Source organism: Oncorhynchus keta, chromosome 4 (genome assembly GCF_023373465.1).
Source record: "Oncorhynchus keta strain PuntledgeMale-10-30-2019 chromosome 4, Oket_V2, whole genome shotgun sequence".
NCBI lineage: Eukaryota > Metazoa > Chordata > Actinopteri > Salmoniformes > Salmonidae > Oncorhynchus > Oncorhynchus keta.
This window is the reverse complement of record NC_068424.1, coordinates 30,071,803-30,084,816: the sequence shown is the minus strand read 5'-3', so window position 1 is coordinate 30,084,816 and position 13,014 is coordinate 30,071,803. Positions and strand designations below refer to the sequence as shown.

Sequence of the window (13,014 nt, the reverse complement as noted above, 5' to 3'; positions counted from 1 at the left end):
TAGGCTATATTTACTTCAGACAGCACAGTTGCTTAATAAAAAAATGCAGGTGGTTTCTATCTTCAAAATGCTTTATTGTCCAAATGTTTAAAATGCGTGTGGGTGACGACCTGTAACCGCAAAATGTCGGATAAACCATATACTGTACTGTATTTCTTCATCAGCATCTTTATGCTTTCATTAATAAAATGTTGATGAAAATACTCTTTCAAAATGCAGATGTTTATTTCCTTATGGCTCCATAACGAATTACGATGAGAATAAATATCCACTGAATGACAGAAATATTGGAACAAAGTAGGCTAATGAAGGTAAGCAAATTGTTGCTTACTGGACAATACTCTTTCAAACACACACGGTTATGTTGTACAGCGCCATTCTGGCTATTAGCAGGGCTATTAGCAGGACAATAGACTTGCCTAGAAAGAGGGTAGGGGGAGCATTCTATCGCCAAATGTATTTCTCATTAGGTTAGGTTAGCTGTATCACAACCGGCCGTGATTGGTTGCAATTTTAGTTTAACCTCTTGCGACGAGCAAACCCGTATCCGGGAGCATAATCATAGCCTCAAACGCATTAGCATAACGCAACGGACATATACCCCTAGAAACTTTTCCTATTCATGAAAATCGCAAATGAAATTAAATAAATATATTCAAACACAAGCTTAGCCTTTTGTTAACAACATCTCAGATTTTCAAAATATGCGTTAAAGCCAACGCTAGACAAGCATTTGTGTAAGTTTATCATGGCATAATGCTATGCTAGGCTCTGCTGGCAGCAGACAACATTTTCACAAAAATAAGAAAAGCAACCAAATTAAATAATTTGCCTTTTGAAGAACTTCAGATGCTTTCACTCACTCCCAGTTAGACAGCAAATGTTCCTTTTTTCTATAACGCCAAACTTTTTTCCAAAATTGCTCCATAATGTCTTCAGAAACACTGCAAACGTTGTTTAGGATCCATCCTCAAGGTGTTTTTAACATGTATACAGTGCCTTGCGAAAGTATTCGGCCCCCTTGAACTTTGCGACCTTTTGCCACATTTCAGGCTTCAAACATAAAGATATAAAACTGTATTTTTTTGGGGAAGAATCAACAACAAGTGGGACACAATCATGAAGTGGAACGACATTTATTGGATATTTCAAACTTTTTTTAACAAATCAAAAACGGAAAAATTGGGCGTGCAAAATTATTCAGCCCCCTTAAGTTAATACTTTGTAGCGCCACCTTTTGCTGCGATTACAGCTGTAAGTCGCTTAGGGTATGTCTATCAGTTTTGCACATCGAGAGACTGACATTTTCGCAAGGCACTGTATATATATATTTGATAATATATCCGTTGAGGCAATTGGTTTCTCATAAGAAGCGATTGGAAAAATGGCTACCTCAGTATTTTACGCAAGGTTTTCTGCAATGAGACACCATGTGACCACATGCTATATATGCCATTCTTCAATAGAAATGCCTAAAAAGACGTCACAATGCTGTAGACACCTTGGGAAATACATGGAAAACGTAAGCTCATTCGTAGCTCATTCACAGCCATATAAGGAGTCATTGGCATGAGGCGGTTTTAAAAAATGCGGCACTTCCTGGTTGGATTTTTATCTGGGTTTCGCCTGTAACATCAGTTCTGTGGCACTCACAGACAATATTTTTGCAGTTTTGGAAACGTCAGTGTCTTCTTTCCAAAGCTGTCAATGATATGCATAGTCGAGCATCTTTTCGTGACAAAATATCTTGTTTAAAACGGGAACGTTTTTCATCCAAAAATTAAAATAGCGCCCCCTAAATCCAAGAGGTTAATCTACCAGAAAATACAGAACAAATAATACAACAAATATTGTGATTAAATTCAAATATCTTAATTGATAAAACATGTTTATCAATTGGAACCTTTTAATATGTAGAAATAATAATTTATTATGTATCACATCCGACCGTGATTGGGAGTCCCATAGGGTGGCACACAATCGGCTCATCATTTCTCTCCTTCTAAAAACAGAAATAAATGTTTTGGCCTTTGGTGGTCAAACTAGTACCAACTAGCATTAATGGTAAAAATGGCTGACAATTTAAATAACGGTGAATGGTGAATGCACCAATTTGTAAGTCGCTCTGGATAAGAGCGTCTGCTAAATTACTTAAATGTAAATGTAAAATAGAATTCTGCAGCAGCACACAAGGTGTGCTGCAGTATGACACAACTTTTAAAGGAGGAACCACTGTACCTGTTTGCTGAAATGGGTGCAAGAGAGAAGTTTGTAACATGGCTCAAGCACTTTCAAGCACCCCCCCCCCAATTCTCAACCACCGTGAAAGGGTGCATATCCACGGCTATAAATCAAAGACTGTAAAAAATATAAACATAGTTTACCTATCGCTCTTGTAATTTATTTGGCCCAGTCAGAATCAGTTGCTAAGGAATGTTTGAATGCAGAGGAGAGACTGTTGTATTGTTTCTTTGAGTTTCCGTCTTGCTCTGGTTTACTGGGGTGATGTCGGTGTAAATCTGTCGACATATTTGAGGTGTTGGCAGCTGCAGAGGCTATTCTCATAGAGCGTGGCGACATACTGTTAATGTTTTATCCACAACTCTCTGTCCTTCACCGTTATAATCTATTGGGAAGCCAAAATGTTCCCAAACTGGAGATTTAAACAATGATCCTTTATCGACCCCACCACTCGCCATCCTACAGAACTAGTTCCCGATTGCACCTCAAAAGGACAGTGTGAAATGTGGCAATTAAAATTAGAATTTTGGTTACAATGTGGGCATAGTCTAGTTGTTTTAATGGAATAGCCTGAAATTAGTTTTCTTTTTCAGCTCAGATTTACTCAAGAGGCATAGGCCTCCAACGCAGCGCAGGCATAGCCTATAGGCCTAGTGTTTTGTATTTTTTAAATATTTTTTTGTATGTAATCTGGTTCACAGTCCGGACTGAACCAAGGTCCATGTACTGAATGGTTTGATACGAATACGTGTACTATTACACCCCTCGAAACCATATGTTTGGCTCTGGTCCATGAATTCCATTCTAGCCATTACAATGAGCCCATCCCCCTATATCTCTTCTCACCAGCCTCCACTGGTATCGAGGCTAGAACGATGACTGAATTTTCCTCTTTAGACATTGGGGTCTGTTGACAATAAGGAAGCACATGAAAACCTCCATCAGCATGCCACCATGGGATGTCCTCAATCGGCCCTTTTATATATCCCTCCCCCCAAGACAGGTGCTACTTAACTTGCAAACAGAACTGGACAGACAGCCGGCTGACTGATTCTTCTGAGGGTAGATGGAGAGAGCTGGACGTACAGTAGATTCATCAGGAGCAGCTGTTGCTGTGTGTGTGATGCTGGAAACACTCCAGTTACTGTGTGCACAGAACCCCCAAGCGCTAGTGCTATTTCAAGGGAAACAACTTTTCAACGGAGACAAAGCTATCAACACTGACCACTGCCAGATCACCATAGGAATAAACCAATAGGCCAGCTGGGCTTATAGCAAACACCTATCTAGATCCAGGGTCCTTCTTATTCAAGTCGGTGCCGAGACAATTTTGAGAGGGCTTTGACTAATCAGGGGACTGGTGAGTTTGTTTATGATGCGCCTGTTTACTTACTTGCAAATGTGTAATGATATTTGTTGGCTGATCCGGGATTAATAATGTTACCACTATTTGACATTACAAAAAAAGTTATCTTCTGAGGGATTATTGATCTGAGTGTGTATCTAGATCATAGAGAATGATTGAGGCCTCTAGTGGCCAAAAGGATTTATTAGCGTGGGCAACGCTTTATCTATTAATGCACCAATCGACTGCACTGCAGGCATTTATTTAAAAAGTACAAATATCCACGTATTTAAAAAATTATAATAATCCTATGCTATTGAAAACCATACTGTGGGTATTTCAAAATACCCCGCGATATGATAAATACGGTATAACGCCCAACCCTAGAATGTCCTTTAAAAAAGCCACTGCTGCAAAAAAAACTGTGGAAACACTGGGCTACAGGCTTACAACCGGAACAGAAATTATAGGAAGCAGTAGAATCTGCTGCAGAAAGGAATTTTGCTGATGGTTTCAAAACTCAGTCCAAGTGAGCTCGAAGTGTTTAAAACACCATAGTTATATATCACTCAAAGGTATACATTTAATTTATTATTAGATTTTTAAAAAATGTATATCAGGCAATTGGTTAGAATACCTTTTTATATCTGTTATATAGACTAGGCTATATTTATAGTCTTAGATTTATGTTCAGGTGTTTGTCCAGTTACAGAAGTTTTGGTAATTTTAGCCAGGTTTGGATGATGCTGTTGCTCACCACATCGTCAACTATTTCCGCAAGCAAATATGTACTCTGTTTTCCTTTTTGCAATATTGGAACTGACCAAGGGAATGTAGTTGGCTATGTTGCAGAAAGAGCAGAGAAAGAATGCTGTTTACATTTCAAACTATCTACTGAGCATTCGCCTAATTGTCTGGTGGCCACGGTAAAAAAGCTCATCCTCCACAATCCAAAGGGGCTCTCACACCTCTTTTTATAGGTCTGACCACAGTACTCCATGGAGAAATTTTATTTTCAGTGTGCTATTGGGACAGAGGAAACCCCAGTCTTTGAACTGGTGTCTAGTTTGAGCTCATTGTGGCTTTTGCTCTGTGTTTCCTCTTTCTTCCAGAATGTCATGTGACTCCCTGTGAGCACATATATCCCAATGACAAACAATCATGCCTGCACACTAATACTCTCACACACACACAGCTGTGTTTTTGTGGAATTTCAGGACTTTTTCAGGGGTAAACATTTACCTAACCTTAACACGCAGACCCTAAATCTAACACTTAAGCTTAAAATGGCATTTGACCAAATTCAGGTTCTTGTTTTCCTACTTTATCAGGACATTGGGGTCCTGATAAGGTAGGAAAACAAGTACACACACACACGTTATGTTCTTCTATCATCATGGGGACCTAACATTGAATTTCCATTCAAAATCCTATTTTCCGTGACTATGAACCCTTACCCTAACCCTAATTGTAACCCTACACACACACACACACACACACACACACACACACACGCTCAAGCTCACATAGGCCTTGTCACCCATGGCTACAGGCATTTCTTCAGCAGTAAGTCTCATGTAAGCTGATGTAGGAATGCTTGTTGTTTGACCCACTGGCTAAGTGTTTAGATTGAATTACTGCACACTTTGTTCAAAACATGTATAATCCAGTACCTTAGTTGACTTTATGTGGAATTGTTTGAAGTTTTAAGCGGATTGATTGGAAAAACGGAACTAACAGAGGTATGAAGCTTACTATACCTCTGGACTACAATAAAGCATGGTTGCAATCATTTCAGTATCTCAAAGTTTACATACACCTTAGCCAAATACATTTAAACTAAGTTTTTCACAATTCCTGACATTTAATATTGGTAAACATTCCCTGTCCTAGGTCAGTTAGGATCACCACTTTATTTTAAGAATGTGAAATGTTAGAATAATAGCAGAGAATGGTTTTATTTCAGCTTTTATTTCTTTCATCACATTCCCAGTCGGTCAGAAGTTAACATACACTCAATTAGTATTTGGTAGCATTGCCTTTAAATTGTTTAACCTGGGTCAAATGTTTCCTTAGCCTTCCACAAGCTTCCCACAATAAATTGGGTGAATTTTGGCCCATTCCTCCTGACAGAAGATAAATGTTCTATGGGATTGAGGTCAGGGCTTTGCTATGGCCGCTCTAATACCTTGACTTTTTGCTTGGGGTCATTGTCCATTTGGAAGACCCATTTGCGGCCAAGCTCTAACTTCCTGACTGATGTCTTGAGATGTTGCTTCAATAAATCCACATAATTTCCCTTCCTCATGATGCCATCAATTTTGTGAAGTGCACCAGTCCCTACTGCAGCAGAGTACTGCACAACATGATGCTGCCACCCCTGTGCTTCACGGTTGGGATGGTGTTCTTCGGCTTGCAAAAGCATCCCCTTTTTTCCTCCAAGCATAACGATGGTCATTATGGCCAAACGGTTGTATTTTTGTTTAATCAAACCAGAGGACATTTCTCAAAAGTACGATCTTTGTCCCCATGTGCAGTTGGAAACCTTAGTCTGTTTTTTTTTATGGCCGTTTTGGAGCAGTGGCTTCTTCCTTGCTGAGCGGCCTTTCAGGTTATGTCGATATTGGACTCATTTTACTGTGGATATAGATACTTTTGTACCTGTTTCCTCCAGCATCTTCACAAGGTCATTTGCTGTTGTTCTGGGATTGATTGGCACTTTTCGCAACAAAGTACGTTAATCTCTAGGAGACGGAACGCGTCTCCTTCCTGAGCGGTATGACTGCTGCGTGGTGCCATGGTGTTTATACTTGCGTTCTATTGTTTGTACAGATGAACGTGGTACCTTCAGGCATTTAGAAATTGCTCCCAAGGATGAACCGGACTTGTGGAGGTTTACCATTTTTCTTAGCTGATTTTATTTAGATTTTCCCATAATATCAAGCAGTTTCACTGAGTTTGAAGGTTGTCCTTGAAATACATCCACAGGTACACCTCCAATTGACTCAAATTATATCAATTAACCAATCAGATGCTTCTAAAGCTATGACATTGTTTTCTGGAATTTTCCAACCTGTTTAAAGGCACAGTCACCTTAGTGTATGTAAACTTCTGACCCGCTGGAATTGTGATACAGTGAAATAATCTGTCTGTAAACAATTGTTGGAGAAATTACTTGTCATGCACAAAGTAGATGTCCTAAACAACTTGCCAAAACTATAGTTTGTTAACAAGACATTTGTGGAGTGGTTGGAAAACAAGTTTTAATTACTCCAACCTAAGTGTTTGTAAACTTCCGACTTCAGCTGTATATGTGCATATTTCGGGGCGGCAGGGTAGCCTAGTGGTTAGAGCGTTGAAAAACCCACAACTGACCAGGTATAAAAAAACACTTTAAGATCTAAAATCTAAAAATGATACATTCAGGAGTATTGTTGTCATTTGATTTTGTTATGTTTGAGTCACTCAGATAGCATAAGCCATGACCGAATGTGAGGAATTGCAGTACAGTTTCTATAAAACTGCACATTTTTCTCTCAGCCTCATGGCAAAATGTGTAGAATTGCAGGAAATTAGCTTTAAAACGGCTACATTTTTAGGTCAGCCAACCATCATTAGCCATGCCCCCGCCACAACCACCACCTAAGCCCTATGTTTGATCCAGAAAAAACCCTGTACTATGCTAGCGTTTGGTTCAGCGGGGGTTAATATAAACCTCGCTGTGTGCCTATCCGACCTGTGCAACATGTTGCAGTTGTTGCGATCACCACCGTGTCGTGCAAATGAACGTGACGTGACTGTCGGCTTCGCTCATCAAAGCAAATTCATCAGGATCATTATAATGGATACATGCAAATATTTTTTTTTGCATGACGTGCTTAAAGTACTTGCATTTGGCACTCTGAAAGTACTGGAATACCTTAAAAATCAGACATTTTCTGAAGTTGGTACTTGAAAAGTACTTGAATTAAAATGAGAGGATAACAGACAATGATCTAATATGAAGAATATTAGAAACATTTATTGGTCTTGTGAATTCATTTCCTCGCAGACTACTGAGTTTTATTTCCTCTGGTTGCTAGGCAAGCTCGCCCAGTCCAACCACACTGCGACTCTGCCAAGCAGGTACAGAACTGACTGATTAGGCGCCACCAAACGTCACATCGATAGCTAAAATGCCGGGCAAATACAGATTCCTTTTTGCTTGGCAGGATATTTGTTTATGAATGGTTTTGCCAGACCCATCCAGGGATGTAGTGGAGGGTAAACACGTTAATGTCATTTACTCATCTTTTTATTTGTGAAATAGTTTACCCTTTTTTTTTTGTTTTGTTTAATATCGTTTACACACTTGCATTCCCAGCGTTGTTCAACAGTCAGAAGGCTTCTTGATCTGAGTTCTAATCGCACATACCTCTGCGAACGAGTGGAATCATGAACTATTCATGTATGCTCATTATGTTCACCTGCTCCCTTGTATTTTGCCTTGTTTGCAGCGCATTCATTCACCACTCTGTCCAACGAGACTCCACCCACGACAGGCTGAGAGTTGAAATTAATCAGCCCAGACCTACACTGGCAAGTGGGAGACACTGCTGACAGTGGGATTTTTTTTTTTTAGCATCCCTTGACTCCTGCTGTGTCAGTAGACATTCCCCAAACGGGGGGAAAAAAACTGCCACTCAAAAAATGAATGTACAACTGGTAAATAGTCGCTGATATTTCAGTCAGATGTCTAGGTAGCTCAAGTGCTCTGGCTGTTAGCCAGGTAGCTAGCTATAACTAGTTGGCTAGAAGGATGAAGTTGGAAGCTAATGTTGAACAGAGCCTGACCTCAGCAGGAGCAGTTGACTGAAATTAAGCTAGCTATAATCAAAATATGGGCTACTATAAGTTTTCATAACAAAATGTATTTTATTTTTACAGTGAGTAGTGACACAGTGGTGAGTCAGGATGCAATCAACGAGGCAAAGGAGATACACCGAGAGAGAGAATTAAACCAAGCAGGGAGAGCGGTTAATAGTACAGTGGGTTCTAAACATAGTGGGTCCTTTTGTGTTGGGACAGCCTGTGGGACCTAACATTTTGTGAAATATAAAGATATTTTAAATTTCATTTTAATATTATTATGTACACAAATATAAATGTTACAATTTTTCAAAATCTACTGAATTACAGTACATATAAGGAAATCAGTCATCATCAGTACTGACTTACCACTCCATGTATGTAGTGAAACATATATTATTGAGTAGAACTTGTAAGATAGTGATGAATAAATAGTTTGTTTGTTTTTTCCCCTCATGAGGTTGTGACGATATATGGTGGCGACTAGAAACACTTAATCTGAACTATTACAAATTTATGGTCCTTGAAAATAAATATGTGCTTGAAAAAGTACTGAAGTCCTTGAATTTGACTTACCACGGTTTGTACCAAACCCTGAAAGAAATTTGACCAACCACCTTGATTCGGTCTTAGGTAGCAAAATTTGAAATTTGTGTTTTTTACATTGGATAAAAGCATTTTGAGGAACAATGGGAAAGTAATTCTGCTTTGAAAGTTGATAAGCTGGCCTTTGAATGTTTTGGTATCTACTGGAGAGCTCTCCTTTGTTTACACCCATTCAGCATTGTCCACACCCTCTTAAGCCAGCCCCACCCATCTCTTTAAGGATTCACATGTGAGGTCACGTACTAAAGTGAGAACTGTGGTAAAGATTAAGACTAAAAGTGGTACAAGTAGTAGCCTACAATTAAGGAAAAATTCCAGGTGAACAAAGTGTCCCGATATCTAGTAATTAAAAATATTTTCTAAGTGTATGGTTCTCTACAGAAGCTGTAAACGGTACAGCCAAGCTAAACGGTTACTTGCACAATAGCAATATCAGATAGTGTCAATATAAATAAAATTATATACATTATGTACAATAACGATATCGGTAATAGACGAGGTAGTTGTATGCATACAATCAAGGGTAAAGTGGCTGAGCAGCAGGATAAAAAGGAGAAAGTCATTTGAATAAAGGCACTGCAGATCGTCCTGATTACTGGTCCATCCAAACCAAGCATGAAGAAGGGAAGCTATATTTGGAGAGCCTGTTTCTGTCCTGCCCTTGATTTTGGTGCAGGGCGTATGATGTCCATAGCCTCTTCGTCACAAAGCTCCCTGATCTTCTCAAAAAGATACGTTTGTCTAGCTGTGTCCAGGTGGTGCAGGCAGACCATCTATGGGAGGAAGGATGTCTCAGCAGCTGAAACCTGGTCCCGACTGAGTCTGAACGCTCCTTGGCGGCAACAACACCAGGCTCCAGAGCATCGGGGCTGGAAAACAGGAGAAAAAAATGTGAGCTCAGTAAAAAGTTGTGCCAGTCATGTTGGAGGTAAATTAAATGATCAAAACACATTGTTTATGCTTTACATATATCGATTCCTTGTAGAGACACCACACCGCTGATTTTTTTCACATGGGATGGCAGCAGCTTTCCACCAAGTGTTTGTGTCCTGGGTGGCATCCTGGTAATACTATTGCATTATCCTCTGCGTAGTTGTTGAACTTCACAACTCGCTTCAAGTCCTCATGCTTCAGGTGTAAGCTGTGCTTGCTTGGGTTAGCTCTCTTTTTGATGCTAGGCATTAGACCATTCTCCTTGTTTGACTGGTGGAGGAGAGTCAGGCGTGTGCTACTGATGCTCAAAGACATATTCCAGATACAAGTATTTTGGCATTATTATACATAGATAGCCATAATCACCGTCAGACACACCTGGCTAACTTTATGGGTTATGTAATCATCTTGCGAAGTGTTGTCTTTTGTTTAGACATGCTAGCTAAATAATTAACCATAATCCTAATCCATATAGTACCAGCAATACAAACCGATTGTCATAGCTAGCAAAAGTTAACCAAATTGGTTCAATGTTAGTTAGCTAGGTAACATTAGGCTATACCTAGCAATGCAAATGTCATTCTGAGAACGTTACTACACAGATAGTACATGTAATGTTAGCTAGCGAGCCAGCCATCTAATGTCAGCTAGCTAGCTAACAGGAAGCTTTAACTTGGGGTATTTTGTTCAGACATCTAGCTAGCTCAACAATGACCCATAATCCCAATCCATAGAGTACCAGCAATACAAACCGATTTGTCATAGCTGGCTAAAGTTAACCAAATAGGTTCAATGTTAGTTAGTTAGCTAGCTAACATTAGGTTATAACTCGCAATGTGAAATGGCTTTCTGAGAACATCACTACACACACATCATAAATGTAATGCTAACTAGCGAGCCAGCCATCTAACATCAGCTACCTAGCGAACAGTAAGCTTTAACTTGCAATGAAAACAACTTTCGAACAAAATTAGGAACATATAATATCTGAAACTGTAGCTAGACTCTTAAAAGCAGGAAATGTATCACCGATGCTTCTACTACCATTACTTCCAATTAATCTTGTTTGGATTTTCCCTGAACACTGTGCTGCCATTTTTAGACCATTCTGGAACTTTGAGTGTTTATGACATATATATATATATATATATAAACTAGTAATTTAATAGGATATCTGAAAATATAATATATTTGTAATTTCTGACAGTATTTGATGTTTCTGAATAATAATAATAATAATAGTTATGCTTTATGGTTAGTGCATGAACCTAGGATGGCAGCAAATGATTTCTAATTGGTTTTTGTGGGCTTTCTCCATTCTGATTGCTTTTTACTGTTCAACCGAACTTCAACCAAAAATAATAGGAGGACACAACTGACAGTAAAGTAGTCTTATTTGTAGAACATTGCATCAAAATATTATTTTGTAGCCTCATGCTGGTACTCGACCAATGGTTTCCAGTTGTAGTTGGGCTATGTTCAATTCAAGCATTCACTTCCAGAAATGTCATCAATTTCTTGTTCTAATTTATAATTTACACGCTGTCACGTTTCTTTTGTCTTTCAGTATTTCATTTTTTTTGTAAACAAAAAAAATAGTACTTTTGCCACTAGACAGCAGCCCGACGATTTTCGGGGTCTCTGATCACGAAGTTGTAGACTTGTTGTGCTTGCAAGTTACCTAGCTCAGCTGTTAGCAGTTTCTTGCTGGTGATTAAAAACAAATGATTTTATCTCATTTACTGAATTATTTAATGTAACAAATACAACATATAAAATACTGTTAGAGGGTACAATAAAAATCCACACCAGTGCGTGGATAAATACCGGTAGGCCTATGTAGTAATTAAGCAATAATGGAATTATCATTTGACAAGCTGAAGCCAAGGGCTGGTGCTTGCCTCTTAGGTGGAGAATGGGATATCCCACTCACATCGTTCCCAGCTAAAATGGCACTCCAGCACTGGAATTCTGAGTGTTTATGGTTTCCTTGGTGAATTATTAGTTTCATGTTCATTCCTGGGTTAGCTAGGAATGAACATGGTACAGGAGAGATTGCTGCACAGGTCGTAGAGGCTGACAGATAGGTTTATACAACTTCCGACTGTTGCAAACCAAATAGCATGGACAAATAATATGTAGATGTTTATGAATTTCCTGCCTGGGCTGCGGGAACAGTGGAATTAACATTAACACCATGTTATTTTGCGAGAGTTATTGTCCCACAACTCCTGCATATCAACCAATCAGCATCAAGGATCCAAACAACCCGTTTTATGAAATATGATATACGGCCCTGCCCTACGCCACCGTCTGTCATTGTTCAGCACAGAATTGCTATTCAGCTCAAGGTCCAGTTGATTGTATGTCATGGCAACCAGATTTTGTCGAGCTCTCTTTCATGTTGTATTGTCAATGTCTACAGCATTTACTACAATGCTTGCCCATTGTGGCACACTATAATCAAGCATTATTGTTGGTTTTGCCTGTGTCGATATAGTTGGAGCCAGACATCTGAAGATTGGTGGACTGCTTCCCTGCATTAATCTATTGATGATGAGGTCATAAAAATGATATCTTGTAAGGCTGAGGTATTTCCTAATCCAGGGTCACATTATCTTGTATTATTCTGGTGGGATAGTTATCACCACACATTATGGCTGTGTTGCTACTTTGACGCTAGAGGTGACGGTTTTCATCACACAAGATTAGCTACACAACTCCATCACTTTGGCCTTGTTCTATTACAAGGAAATAAGTGTGTTATCTGTTTCTTTTTTGAAATTCCAGATAGAGGTATAATGTTTATACAGTAGTTGATTGTGTTTTGTGTTCAGTTCATAAGCTATAGCCTGTTCAATTGCATCTAAAAAAAAATGTCTGTGTGCTTGTCCAAAGCCTCTGACTCAGAGGCTTCGGACAAATCGTCACTGACTCCAGTCACATGGCTACTTGTCAGCGGGCTGCAGGAGGAAACATAATCCTGAGGAGGAAGGCTGCATTTATCAGTCTGTGACTGTTAGTGTGAGAGGGAGCATCTG

The 13,014-nt window shown here is 39.3% G+C and overlaps 1 protein-coding gene across 8 annotated transcripts in view; it reads left to right on the top strand.

The window, feature by feature from the left end:
* Positions 1-13,014, top strand: part of LOC118373166 (anion exchange protein 2-like) — a 79,277-nt gene that overhangs the window by 22,239 nt on the left and 44,024 nt on the right. For 5 of the 8 annotated variants that reach the window (XM_035759251.2, XM_035759233.2, XM_035759282.2 and 2 more), the window contains exon 2: positions 9,786-9,931. The exons of the other annotated variants lie outside the window; for them this stretch is intronic. The gene's annotated coding sequence lies outside the window, so the exon portion shown is untranslated. The remainder of the gene's footprint in view (positions 1-9,785; positions 9,932-13,014) is intronic. 8 annotated transcript variants of the gene reach the window in all.